Genomic DNA, 15,117 nt, shown 5'->3' on the forward strand with positions numbered 1-15,117 from the left:
ACAAATGTATGGGTTCCAGTGGAATGACTTTGTGTTCAGGCAGCACCCATGACCCGCAAGGTCAAATGGCATTTTTTCATGGACGCCAGACCCAGATCATACAGAGATTGTGTATGTTGTGTGTTACCAATATCCGTGTACATTGAGTGAGCCAAATTGGGATGAGCGTTCGTTAGAACCTGTATAATATCGGCTGCATGCCGGGTGGATAAATATCCAAAACAGTCCCACCGTGGTTGGCTCCTAGGTATGACCCTTGGAATGTCCAGGTCCAGTGAGGGGTGCTTTCCACTAATAGTGCTCACAAAGACCTGATGTATCCCTTGTTTTTATATGTGGGCGCCAAACGCCGGCGCCTGCGCACAAGGGGTAGACCGTGTTCCGTTGGAGAAACTTTCAAGGTTTTTTTCCAACGGCAAAACCGGTCGTGTGTACAGGGCATTAGGGTGCTTTTACACTTGCTTTTAAAAGAGTGCTACAGGAGTGACTGAAGGGTATTTAGGAGCAGATACGGCTGCTGTCTGTTTTTTTTTTTTTTGTTTTTTTTTTACACCTGAATGGGGGGGGGGTTTTGAATAGGAATGGGGCCTAGGAATGGCAACCACAAGCCACAGTACTGCCTGCCAAACCCCACAGGGGGTGTAATGTTTGCTACACCATGTGTAGAACTTGGTCCGGCTGCAGAGTTATCTTAGGATGTGCGGAGGGGTGGGTGCGTTAATACTGCAGCTCAATTGTCTATTTTTTGGCTCACCAGCCGCAAGTATAAAAATAGCTTTTTCTGTCCTCTACACAATTAGGCATTTTCATTATACAGTAACGCAAACTCTGGCTAATAATTTCATCAATTCAATGTATGCCTAATTTAAGACTAATTAAAAAGAGAGCTGAAATCTTTAGTGGACTGTGTGGATAACATGAATGTTTTCATTCTGTCTACCTCTCAGTGTTCACACAAGGTGTACTCCTGGGGAAGGAAGTGCCTAAGGGACAGGAGGAGGCCATTTGTTTAATAGATGTCTGTCTTTTGCAGGTGCCCTGTCACCTTGTGTTAATGAAATGCAGCCTTGCACTGATCAGTGTGCTCTGGAGACAATCAGCTAGAGAAGAATCTAAACCTTAGTACTCAGATTTGCACTTCCATTTCTCCGGGGTAAAAGAAAGAGACCAGAAAATGTCTCTTGATTCCAAAAGTAAGCCCTGTGAATATCCTTTCTGCATGATTTCACATGTAGGGCATACTACAGAATTTCGAAAAATGTGTGAAAAAGTGAAAGAACCTGTGAAATCTCAGAAAACCACGCTTCTGTTTAGTTATTCTAATCTTAGCAGGTGTTAGCGGAGGGGGATGTGATCAGAACTAGGGAAAACCACTGTACATAAAATGTAGGCATATGGAAAGCCACATAAGCTAGTCTCTTCCATAACATTTCTTACCTGAAACCAATTATTGGGTAAACAAAGATTTTAAAATTGAAAATAGAAAATAAGGGGCAAAAGTGTCACTTTCATTAATGTTTTCTGACTTCAGTATGTGCCCTCAGGATACAATAGATAAACAATGTTTTTCACTTTACCTGTGGTCATAATGTTATGGCTGATTGGTGTAGATTCTATTCCACGTTGCATAAACAAAAGACATGTTTCTTTGTGTATAAAGTGGTTCAAAATGCTAAATGTTTTCTTTACCTTAATCTATTCTATGCGTTAACCGATTGCTGACCGCCCTATAGCAGTTTTACTGCTACAGGGTGGCAGCTGTGCTCAGGATCGCGTACATAGAAGTGATCCCACACTTCCGCCTGCAGGGGGCAACCTGCTTCTGCTGTGATAATTCACATCAGAAGCCGATCTGCAGATGCCAGGTACTCAATGCCTGCTGGTACCCGACGATCATTGGGCAGAGACTGAGAATGGAGCTCTGTCTACGTAAACAAGGCAGAGATGAATGGATTCTGTGTTTCTGCAAAGCAGGGACTTAAATCCATCTCTCCTAGTAAAAGCAGCACACATAGGTAAACACTGGCTAGGCAAACATTTAACCCTTTGATCACCCTAGATGTTTAACCCCTTCCCAGCCAGTGTCATTAGTACATTGACAGTGCATATTTTTTAGCACTGATCATTGTAATAGTGTCACTGGTTCCCGCAGAGTGTCAAAAGTGTCAGTAAGTGTCCGATTGTCTTCCACAATATCGTAATCCCACTATGAGTCGCTGATCGTCGCCATTAAAAGTATAAAAAAAAAAAATGAATAACATTCTCATAAACCAATCAATATACGTTTATTGTGATTTATTTTTACCAAAAACATGTAGCAGAATACATATTGGCCTAAATTTATGAAGAAATTAGATTTTTTTCAATTCTATCGTATATGCTTTATAGCAAACAGTAAAGCTCTATTTGTGGGGGGGACAAAAATGACATAAAATTTTATTTGGGTACAGCTTTGCATGACCGCGCAATTGTCAGTTAAAGTAACGCAAAGCTGTATCGCAAAAAACAGCCTGGTCATGGGTAAGTGGTTAAGGTTAAAAAAAAAAAAAAAAAACTAAAAAACTTCCACTGCCTGGTCCTCCCTACACCCTAAACACTTATCTGAGTCCTGAATCGATCCAGCGATGTGCCCTGCTGCAGTTCTTCTCTACTCTTCCCCTGTTTTACATGCTGCCCTGATGACAAGGACCCCCACTTCTGTCAATGTCCTTGCCACAGCCCTGATCATTATTATGAGCAAGCTGTACACTGTTGAAGGTTGCCATTAATTTGGTTTACACATAGGAATTAATAGGGTCTGCTCAATCATGCAAAAAAAATAATCCATATAACACACACAGTAAAGGTTTTGCTAAGCGTTTTTTTAAATTGATTTTGACCAGACCACCGCAGTCCGAAATTTTAAATTGATGAATAATGGATCCATCTGCATTGGCTACTGAAATTAGAAGAAAGCCGGTGAGAGATTAAGTAATGAGGAGCCATGACAACAGGGAAGTGCAAGCAGGCTTACAAATGGAGGTAAACTCTGCAACCTAAATATGACACACACGTGTGAAACACTGATGGAATCAAGTTGGGGGAAAAAAAAGAGAGAGAAAACTGAATTAACAAAACTGCATTTGGGATTCAGCGAGTTTATAATACTACCTGCAGGAGGATGATGTTAGGTACAACAAGAAAGTAATCTAAAGGGCCGGCACCACTTAGTGGCTAAAGCTCATCCCTACTAGAGAGCTCAGTTTGTAACATGTCATATAAGGAATAATAAAATTAAGTTCTAGCATAGGCAATGTGTATAACCCACCTAGAACGGTAGGAGCTGTGTTCCTTAAAGTGTTACCCTGCATTCACTATATCTGGTCTCTCACAGTACATGGAAATGCAATTATATTTAGTAAATATAAACTGCTAAATACCTTTTCTCATCAGCAGTATATAGCAGTCTTGTGACTGCTATCAGTGTCTGGCCGAGCACTGGTTAAAGCTTGTAGGAGGAGTTTTCTTTCTCCCCTGGTTGTCCCATGAGGCTGCAGGGCCCCTAACCCTCTGCCTGGACAGTGCTAATTGGCCCTGTGCTGATCACATGCACCCTCCCAAGGAAAAAAAAAAAACTCTCTAGCAATACACACCAAACTGAGCATGTCAAGAGTGTCACCAAGGCTCTGTACTATCAGGAGATGGATTGGGGACAGTGTAAGAAAGAGAGGATTAGAGAAGACAGGTTCAAATAGCATTTTTACACAATGTGCAGGCTTAAACCCTTAGGTTCTACGGTGAGTATAACAAGCATGCTTTACTGCATATACTGACTGATTTTACTGTTGTGGGTTTAGTAACACTTTAATAAACTCTGAGAAAATAATTTTATGGTGGGTACAAAACTTAAAATTTTCACAGCTGCATTCAGGAGCCAATAGGAAGTCCACGAGCATTACCTATAAAAGGGTCTGGCAGCTAATTGAGATATTCCCTTCCTCAGACATTAGGATAAAACTGAACTCACTAACAGAGTGGGGTGTAACCACTAGATGGTGCCAGACTCTTAGGTTGCTTTTTATATTGCACCTAGCATCATCCTCCTGTAGGTGGTGATATAAACCCACTAACTTTTGAATGCAGCGATGTCCCTCAAAGAATAATAGAGAAGTACAAATATTTATTGTCATGTATGAAGACATGCTGGAAAATACATATTTTGTTTTACTGATCTGAGCTCTTTTATAATACAAATAGACTTTATATAACGAGGTCACATTTTTATTTTATTTCAGTTATTTTCAAATACTCAATTCACAAAATGTATGTATAATGTACTATAGAGGAATAGAAGCAAATAAATAGTAAACAGTCTTTGTGTAAAGAAAAAGTAATGGTACTTTTGGCCGCAAGCTTTCATAAATTTATCATCAACAAATTAACTATGCATGGTAGTGTTCATCAACTTTTATTGTGAAACAGAGTAAGAATTTCTCCAAAAGATCGTAACAAAAAAATGAGGTTTGGATTCATCACTACTATGGGTTTGCAGCAAATTCTGCGACCTTAAACATCACGATCACAGCAATATTATGTCATAATTCGTCCTCATTCGTCATAATTTCTTAAACCTTAACGCACTGAATAGCCTTTAAAACCATGGCTAGTGGGCTAAGAAGGGCCAGTGAGGGGGCTTTTTGATAATAACCCCCCCCCCCCACTATAAAAGGGGGCACCACGGAACAGCCATAGTGTCAGCATATTAAGAGCAGATGATGGGAGGGATGACAAACTTCAAACTTCATTGGGAGACATCAGAGTTAGATAGGGAAAGTAATTTCTCTGATTGCTAGCTCTTTGGGCAATCAACCCCTCTGCTGCCTACACAAATAGAATTTATGGAAACAGCAGAGCACCAGGAGGGAGTCTAATGACTAGGCAAAACACTTGCTGTTTTTTTTGGTGGTTTTGATTGGATTTGTTGATTTAATTTTGTGCTCGATTTGAGATCAATGGTCATTTTTTGTTGATGTTTTGTCTGTAACCCCAAAGTGGTCTTTTCTTTATAGGGGTGGTATTTTGGGGTTAACTTTTCTTCTTGGGATTTCTTAGTTTTTAATATTCCTCAAATAATACTGCTGCCTGTGCTCTTTGGCTATAGTAAATTTCGTACAAGTCTTGCTACATTTTGGAAAATTCTCCTGCCTAAGACTTTTCTTCCCATCAGTTTTCCAGCCAATGAGAAAGACCTCACAATTCCTTTTGATCCTCAATTTAAAAAAATGTGCTCCCTTAAACCAAAGTGCCCCAACCTGTTGGAGAAAATGCTCACATTCATTAAATTTTCTGTTCACATCTGTGCTCTGCAGGAATGCATGTAAAAATGCATGTTTTTCTTGTTTGGTGTGATTTTGGTGCGGTAAGCATACGAATAGGCTGCCATAACACATTGTCTCTTATTGCAAATAAATGTGTGTATGTTACCATAGCACAGATGTAAGCCTTGCTTTCAGGTACTGGGTGCTGTTCAGAGTAGTTCAGGTCTCCTGCAGAGCTGCTAGCAGATGGACTCAGGAACACTGCTGATGTGATGAACAAAGTCTGCAGGCAGGTGGCGCCTGTGAGATGTGACAGGTCTGTAGAATCCCTAAGACAGTAGGCTAGTCAACACAAGCCAGGATCAGGAACCAGGTGGGAAGCAGAGCAGACAAAGTCAGGTGGAAGCCGAGCTCAAACACGAGAAGCAGGCAGAGGGTATTCGTTATACAAGCAGGGGTCAGGGACTGGAGACAGGCAGGAGACAGATCAGGAACAAGCCGGGTCATAAACTAGGGATCACAGGAGCAAGGAATCACAGGAACACAGGTAACAAGCTGAAGATCAATCAGCAAATTCAGCCACTGACAGGTTTCCTTATAAAAGCCCATGTGAAGTGCTGGTGGAGATGCTGGGTCCTAGAGCCCTTCTCTTGCCGTTGGTGCCCTGACAGATGCAGAGTCCTTCTCCTGCTGTTGGTGATGCCCATTTGGGCAATTTTCTCTGGGTATTTGGCCCGAAACTCTCAGTCATCTGGGAGGCATGGATATTGGCTTCGGTTCCCAGGAGCTTTCTTCAAATGGATACCCTTTCCACTTGATCAAGTATTGGACATTTTCTGCAACAGTTACTGGTGGCAGAGGTGGTTCCACTCTACCTGGGAAAGGATCCGGAATGGCCGGCTTGAGGAGAGAGGCGTGAAAGACCAGGTGAATCTTGTATGAGTCGGACAGAGATAATTTGAAAACCACTGGGTTTATTTCATGCTTAATTAAAAAGGACCAATATATCTTGGGCCCAACTTCTTGAAGGGCACGGCACCTTCAGGTTGGCAATTGAGCCATACCTCATCCCCGACCTTAAGAGGAGGGATTCCCCCTTCGTTTCTTGTCAAAAAACCATTTGTAATTGACCTGCACTTTCTGCATTCATTCTTGGAAGGTTTGGTAGTTTCATTGTACAAAGGCAAGTCTGTCCTGTACAGCAGGTCCTGCTGATTTGGATAAGGTTTCTGGCAGGGCGGAATTCGTATATAGCCCAGAATGGGGACTGGTTGGTAGCTAGTGTGATGAGTTGTTATAGGCGAACTCTGGCAGTGGAAGCAGAGAAGCCCAATTGTCTTGAGAAAAAGCTGAGAAGCAGCGTAGGTACTGCTCCAAGGTTTGGTTTGTGCGCTCCGTTGTCCTGGGGGTGGTAGGCTGATGAAAGGCAGGGTTCCACTTTCCGGCCTTTACAAAGGACTCTCCAAAACCTGGAGGTAAACTGTACCTCCCGATCCGAGACAATGCTATTGGGCAAACCATGGAGTCTCACGATTTCTTTGATAAACACATGGGCAGTTTCTGCAGCAGTAGGTGTACATATCATGGGCAGGAAATGGGCTATTTTTGGTAGGCGATCCACCACCACCATCGATGAAACTTTCTGGGGATCCATGGAAATCCCTTCAGTGGAGATTGTGAATCCCAAAAATTGGATAGACTGCTTTTGGAACTCGCACTTCTCCACCTTGGTGTACAAGCCGTGACTTCGCTGAGTATTTAGTGCTTTCTTGACATGGTCCCGGTGGAGTTCGAGTGAGGCTGAAGATCAAAATTGTCCAGATAGACGATCAGAAACAGTTCAAGGTATTCTCTGAAGATATTGTTCACGAAATGTTAGAATGTTGCAGGAGCATTGCACAGCCCAAAGGGCATCACAAGGGTTTCAAAATGACCCAAGCGGGTTCGAAAAGCAGTCTTCCATTCGTCCCCCTCTCTAATTCGGACCAAGTTATAGGCCCCAGTCTTGCTTCGTGAATACCCGGGCCGCTCAGAACCTCTGAAACAACTCAGGAACAAGGGAAGGGGGTACCTGTTCTTGATCGTAATTTGGTGGAGCTCCCTGTAGTCAATGCATGGCCGGAGTGAGTGGTCCTTTTTCTTGACAAGGAAGATGCCTGCTCTGGCAGGAGAGTAGGAGGGACGCTGAAGCCCTTGGCTAGATTCTCATTGATGTATTGCCCGAGTACCTCCAGTTCAACCTCGGATAATGGGAAGATTATTATTATGTGCCCAAAGGGAATCCCTGCTCCAGGTAGCAACTCGATGGGACAGTCGTAGGACCGGTGCGGAGGCAGGGTATCGGCTTTTCTTTTGTCAAACACATCAAGGAAGTCGTGGTAGACGGAAGGGACAATCTGACTAGTGTCTGTTGAAGGTTGGATGGTTAGGCACATAAGAGAAATGACTTGTGTGGGGATGCCACCATGCTGGTGGCAGTAACTGTTATGCCCCGTACACACGGTCAGATTTTCCGACGGAAAATGTATGATAGGACCTTGTTGTCGGAAATTCCGACCGTGTGTAGGCTTCACCACATATTTTTCATTGGATTTTCCGACACACAAAGTTTAAGAGCAGGAAATACAATTTTCCGACAACAAAATCCATTGTCGGAAATTCCGATCGTGTGTACACAAATCTGACGGACAAAGTGCCACGCATGCTCAGAATAAATAAAGAGATGAAAGCTATTGGCCACTGCCCCATTTATAGTCCCGACTTACGTGTTTTACATCACCGCGTTTAGAACGATCGGATTTTCCAACAACTTTGTGTGACCGTGTGTATGCAAGGCAAGTTTGAGCCGACATCCGTCGGAAAAAATCCTAGGATTTTGTTGTTGGAATGTCAGAACAAAGTCCGACCGTGTGTACAGGACATAAGAGAAAACGACCTCCCCTTTGGACCAGTCAATCAATGGGTTGTGGGCCTGTAGCCAAGGTATTCCGAGGATGGTTGGAAATATGGGAGATCTGATGATATCAAAGCGGAGGAGTTCCTGATGACCTGTATTTGTGGTTGTAAGGATAGGTATAGTCTCCTCAGTAACAGGCCTTGAGCTGGGTGAAGTGTCATCAGCAAGATGTGTCCAGCTCTTGTTTCTGGAGATGGAGAGGAATATGTAAGTATCTGGCAAGACTGATATCCAGGAAACAGATGCAAGCTCCCTAATCAATGATTGCCAGCAGCTTGACCTCCCTTCCAGCCACCTGCAAGGGTCAGGCACTAGGGATCACAGGAGCAAGGAATCACAGGAACACAGGTAAAAAGCTGAAGGTCAATCAGCAACTTCAACCACTGACAGGCTTCCTTATAAAGGCCCATGTGAAGTGCTGGTGGAGATGCTGGGTCCTAGAGCCCTTCTCCTGCCATTGTTGCCCTGACAGATGCTGGGTCCTAAAGTCCTTCTCCTGCTGCTGGTGCCTTGACACTAGCCTTATTAAAAAGATATAGAACTTAATTAGGCAATGTAGCTCTGACCCTCTTCAGCTCCTTAAGCCTAGTACACAGCACTAGTTTTTTTTTTCTTCGTTCAACCTGGTGGGTTACACGAAAGAAAAAAAAAAAAAAAAACTGACAGCACTGGTCGGAGCCTCTGTACTAATGATCCGATGTTAGTATAGTGATCTCCCATGCTGTTCTTTTGTGTTCTGACAGGGGGACTGCCTCCCACCAGAACACTCTGGTCAGCGTTCTCAACCATTTTGTAAAGCGCTGTGCAAACTGTTGTAATTATACAACAAATTATTATTATACAGGATACACTGATGTAAATCCTGTATAATAATAATCATAATAACCAACTGTTGATTTGCCAGAAATATATAGTGCGATCCTAGCTTCCTCTTTTTTCATATCTCCATACCCCTCCCTGTGCACAGACAGAAAGCACAGGATGTTATCAACTCACAAAACACATTCAATGGTATATTTAGCAGACCAAAAGGGAGCAAATAGGAGAAGCTCATTGTTTAGGTTTACATGTATTTGCAGTAATTTGTGTATTTTATACCTACCTAGAGTTCAGCTTAAGGCTTCATGTACACTTGAGTTCAGGAGCTTTTAGCTTTTTTGCCAAAGCTCCTAAATGCAACTCCATCAATTTTAGCAGTTTAGGAGCTGCTGCGGTTAGGTGAGCTTCAACATCCCTCTCCTGAATGCGGAAGAATCACGTTCAGGATAGGAATGTTTTGATCGCCGGCCATGGGAAAACGCTGTAAAAACGCGGCACAATTTTGTAGCGTTTTACATTTTCGGTAAACATAGGCAAGGTGCACATGAAGCCTTAAAGGATAAGTTCCACCTGATTTTAGGGTGGAACATGTAACATGTTCCCAATGCTGCAGCCCCCCCCCCGTGGCAGCAGTACGGGGAGAAGTTCCTCATACTAGCTGTCACTGTTTGAAAACAGCATGACCTTACGGGGCTCCGCCCATATGGCTGCGTCATTCAGACACACAGCTCTGTGTGTCTAAATGAGCTACAAACCTCGACATCCTTAGCGGCTGTCGGCTTGTAGTTCTCAATGAACTACCACGGCACTGTGGAGAACTGTGGTAGTTCATTGAGTCTTCCCATCAAGGTGTATTGGCTTACCTGTACGGCAAGCAGATACACTGCCAGTGTGCAGGAGACCTGCTGAAAAAATGCTTTACAGGCTCCAACTACAAAAAACAATAAATGCACTTTTTTTACCTACAAAAACAAAAATGTGCATTTATTATTTATTTTTTGTAAAACAGTGAACTTATCCTTTAAGCTACCTTTGTTGCGTTCTTATATATTTGAAACTGTGCAAAAAGTCAATATGATCTGCATCATAATGGACAATAGTGCAACTTTTGTACTAGTTTTTATTATTCAGCCACACAGGCTTGCAGGCAGGCCACATGGAATTGGCAGACTTTCAGTGACTGTTTCTGACCAATTAGTCTTCTGCTCCAATATGTTTAAACAGTACAACTGTGTGTGCACCATTATTCTGACAGGTGCTCTTCAATGAGCACACAGCTTTGTCACTCATGTGTATGCCCATTTGTTTCCATGCATTTTAAAAGCACATAATTGGAACAACCATCTACAAGAAATCTTGCAAAATGTGGTCTTTGTTAATTTTCGCTTCACATAAAGCAATCATAATGGTCAGGAACCATAGTATGTGGCCATACTAATGATTAACAAATATTTCGGAAGATCAAACATTTTTTATTGCAATGTTCGTTTCTTGATTAATTTGCTGTATATAAATTTCCTGTTGTGTAGTATAAGGATTATAAAAGGTTTGGGCTCCTTTATAACTGGGATTTTAGATATAGCAAAATGACATAGGTTTAATTTAACAAAATGAGAAAAGACACAATTGTGGAAGGAAAAACATATAAACCTATATAAAGTATAAAGGGCACACCACTCTTTTTGCAAGATTTAACTGTTTAGAAAGGCTAAACTTAAAGAAGTTTACTTACTAAAGCTGGAGAGTGCAGAATCAGGCTCACTTCTGCATAGAAACCAATCAGCTTCCAGGTTTTATTGTCAAAGTTTAACCACTTCAGCCCCCAGACCATTTGGGTGGCAAAGGACCAGAGCACTTTTTGCGATTCGGCACTGCGTCGCTTTAACTGACAATTGCGCGTTTGTGCAACGTGGCTCCCAAACAAAATTGACGTCCTTTTTTCCCCACAAATAAAGCTTTCTTTTGGTGGTATTTGATCACCTCTGTGGTTTTTATTTTTTTGCACTATAAACAAAAAAATAGCAACAATTTGGAAAAAAAAAAAAAACGCATTATTTTTTATTTTTTGCTATAATAAATATCCCCAAAAAATATATAAAAAAACATTTTTTTTCCTCAGTTTAGGACAATACGTACTCTACATATTTTTGGTTAAAAAAAAAAAATCGCAATAAGCGTTTATTGATTGGTTTGTGCAAAAGTTATAGCGTTTACAAAATACGGGATAGTTTTATGGCATTTTTATTATTAATTTTTTTTTTTTTTACTAGTAATGGCGGCGATCAGCGATTTTTATGGTGACTGCGACATTATGGCGGACAGATCGGACACTTTTGGCGCTATTTTGGGACCATTCACATTTATACAGCGATCAGTGCGATTAAAAATGCATTGATTACTGTGTAAATGTGACTGGCAATGAAGGAGTTAACCACTAGTGGGCACTGTAGGGGTTAAGTGTGTTCTAGAGAGTGATTGTAACTGTGGGGGGGATGGGCTATGTGTGACACGACACTGATTACCGCTCCTGATTACAGGGAGCGGTGATCAGTGTCCTGTCACTAGGCAGAACAGGGAAATGCTTGTTTATATCAGCATTTCCCCGTTCTTCCTCTCCTTGAGACGATCACGGGTATCCCCGTGGACATCGAGTCCGCGGGACCCGCAATCACACTCACAGAGCTCGCGGCGGGCAGGCGCGCGTGCGCGCGCTCCTGCAAGCTGCTTTTTAAAGGGCAACGTACAGGTACGTTAATTTGCCTGTACATGCCCTTCTGCCAACATATATCAGCGTGAGCCGGTCGGCAAGAGGTTAATTGAACACGCTGAGGTTAGAAGCTGGTTGGTTTCTATGCAGAAGTGAGTCAGATTTTTCACTCTCCAGCTTTAGTAAATGAACCCCAAAGGGTCACGAAACTCACATTATAAAAAAAAAAAAAACGAATAAATGCTGTTATTACATGATGTTCATACTTGCTCAGTCACTGCGAGATTAGTTTTCTGTATTTTGCCAAAAACCTGGTTAATCCTGCTGCTCTCTATCTCCACCGTTCATGTCCCCAATTCAGCTAGGGATTTTACAGCTGTAGTGGCAACTCTGCACATGCTCAGTTTTCAGTGAGTTTCTATGCTGAGCATTTTCTCCCTTATTATATCTGAGCAACCCATGTGACTATATACATGTGAGCGTATGCACAGTGGTAAATGACAGCCTACTCCCTTCCCTCCTCTTCCATGCCCACCAACCAGCTAAACACAAAAGGGGTGGGATGTTACATGTGTATTAATGGAGGCTTCATCTCACTCTTATTCTAAGAGGATTCTAAAGGCTGGGGGGCCTGGAAAAAATGTGCCCACACCATGTTATTTCCAAAAAATAATAAAGATTTGATTATATATAAATATTATTGATATGTCAATTTAAACAAGTTTATTGGTGTTATTTATTTATTTTTACACTGTATTCCAAAGGCTTTTTTTTTTTTTGAACATGTGAGGAGCAGCAGAGGACTAGAAGCTCCTCCTGCTTATGTTTCCCTGCAGACAGGCTGGGAAAGATCTGGGTCATGCGACAGCTGTATATAGATTAGGAAAAAGGTACTTAGATTCTCTTTTTTTTACTAAAATAATTAGAGTGCAGTATCAACATATAGAAATAGAAGGGACAATTTAAACTAAACAGTATGCGTTTAGTATCACTTTAACATTATTCAAAAGGCAGGTCATAATAGTCACCCTATCCTGCTGATTTTTGAAGAACTGGACGGCAATACTTACTACTGTCACCATCAGCTGATGGATTTTATCAATAGTCTTTTTATATGAGTACTGCCATTTGGTATCTATGATCAGCTTTTGTTGAACAGACAACAAAAAATATTGTAGAGCTATAAACGAAATATACTTCCCAGAGGGACAAGTCTTTAATAAAAACAATGGACATTTTGCTTGACCTTTAGCAGCTACAGACTAGATGGAACCTTTGACATTTATCTGTAATCACCATATAAACCCAACATGCCACTACCTTATACTATAACAAATTGTAATGGATATCCAAAACCAGAACAGTGGAATATGGGTTCACTAAGCAATTATTTAGAAAACTATAAAAATTATGTATAGGGCCTGTTTGCGCTCACATGTGGCTTTTTGCGGCCTAGGTTTTCATATTCCATGTGCTCCTTGTTGACTTGATGCATCAGGAAATTACTACTGAATTTTACATTCTACCTCATCCCAAAGATGTTCTGTTGAATTCTGATTTGGTAATTGGTCCACAGTGTGTGTGCCTCAGTAGAAATCAAAACTCATCAGACCAGGCTTCATTTTTCCAGGCCTCAGTAGTCCAGTTAAGGCCCCTTTCACACACGTGGACTGTTCAGGTCCGCCTGTCAGTTTTTCAGGCGGACCTGAACGGACAATCCATGTACCTCTATGGAGCGACGGATGTCAGCGATGACATGTCCGCTGAAATCCAATCCGCTAAATGCAGACAGATGAAAACACTATTTTTCATTCGTCTGGCGGATCGATCAGATGAAAATGGACAAGCAGATCCGTTTTCATTCGATCCCCCATATCGGACAGCGGAGATCCGACAGGTCCATCTCTTCTCACTGAGACATGGAACTGTCATCCGCCGGCTCAGCGGGGGTCAACAGATCGATCCCCTCTGAGCAAACAGAGTCCGTGAAAATGGACATTCATGCGTGAAAGAGCCCTAAGACTTGTGCAGACTTACCACAGATGTAAAGAGTGGGTAACTGAGTAACCATAGTTAGCCATAGTCTGTAAATTTGAGTCAATCTATCCATTCTCCTCTGACCTCTCCCATTAAAGTGCTTAGGCTCACAGAAGTGCTACAGACTGGATTTTGTTTTCACCATTGATAGGTAAAGTAGTTGTAAAGGCAGGTAGTTTTCTTACCTTACTGCACTCTATGCAGTAAGGTAAAAAACCTACTGCATGCAGCCCCCCCCTCCCCAAATACTTAACTGAGCCAGATCTTGATCCAGCAATGTACACAAGAGCAGTGGCTTTCATTGGCTAAGATACAACATTGTCTCCCTCTTCTATCAATCACAGCCAGTAATGGGGGGGGGGGGGGCCCCCGAGTCCCACTCTGTCTCTTATGGAGACGCAGAACGGGGCTCGAGAGCAAACACGCACGCCGCTTGTTATGGGGGCACTCAGAAAGGGGATAAAGCCAGAAATGCCTGCAGGGGACCCGAGAAGCGGAGGATCAGGGCTTTTCCGTGCACAACCATTGCACAGAGCAGATTAGTATGAAATATTTGTTATTTTAATAAAAAAAAGATTTACAATCCCTTTAACTTTTTTTTGTGCCTATTCTGGTGTTTGAGGTGAACATTAACTGCAGCTCCTGACTTGTAACTGCATGATTTCATGCATTGTGTTGCTGCCAGGAGATCAGCTTATTAGCTTGATGCAAGAATAAGCAGTTACAGGTGTTCCTAATAGTCTGTTTCGCGAGTATATATATACACAACGTAGGGTTACCACATCATCCCTTTAATCCAGGACACATATTAATTACACAGGTTCTGAGGCTGATATTGATCTTTTTTCCCTCATCAAGGGGCATCAACCTCTATCTGCCTAAACGGCAGGAAGATGCAGATAACATAAAAAGTCTTCCCAGTGTTTTAGGAATACAGTGGCTCCCACCATGATGCTATGTTCTTTCAATATGTGCTTGGCTTTCCTCTCTAAGCTTTGATTCCCTCCCGCAGTGCAACATATATTGGTAGTTTTTACCTACATTGGCCCTAGAGCGTGTGTCTGCGTGATTGTAGCTGGAACATTAGTTCCTATATTCCATTAAGGCAGATTTTTTGAAAGAAAAAAAAAAAAAAAAAACTGTAGGATCTCCTGCTGCTAGATAAATGGCTAACAGAAAAAAATGATGCGGGGAAAACTGTAGCAAGCCAAGATTGTATAATGTGCAAACTTTTAAAAAATCCTTAATGCCTTTTTCAGGACTATACAATAGGTTGGTAATGAAATGTATTTTTGAAGAAA

The 15,117-nt window shown here is 42.0% G+C and overlaps 1 protein-coding gene across 1 annotated transcript in view; it reads right to left on the minus strand.

The window, feature by feature from the left end:
* The window catches only part of COG5 (component of oligomeric golgi complex 5), a 541,624-nt gene that overhangs the window by 381,831 nt on the left and 144,676 nt on the right, over positions 1–15,117 (minus strand). The window lies entirely within an intron of this gene.

Source organism: Aquarana catesbeiana, linkage group LG03, assembly GCF_042186555.1.
Source record: "Aquarana catesbeiana isolate 2022-GZ linkage group LG03, ASM4218655v1, whole genome shotgun sequence".
Lineage (NCBI taxonomy): Eukaryota > Metazoa > Chordata > Amphibia > Anura > Ranidae > Aquarana > Aquarana catesbeiana.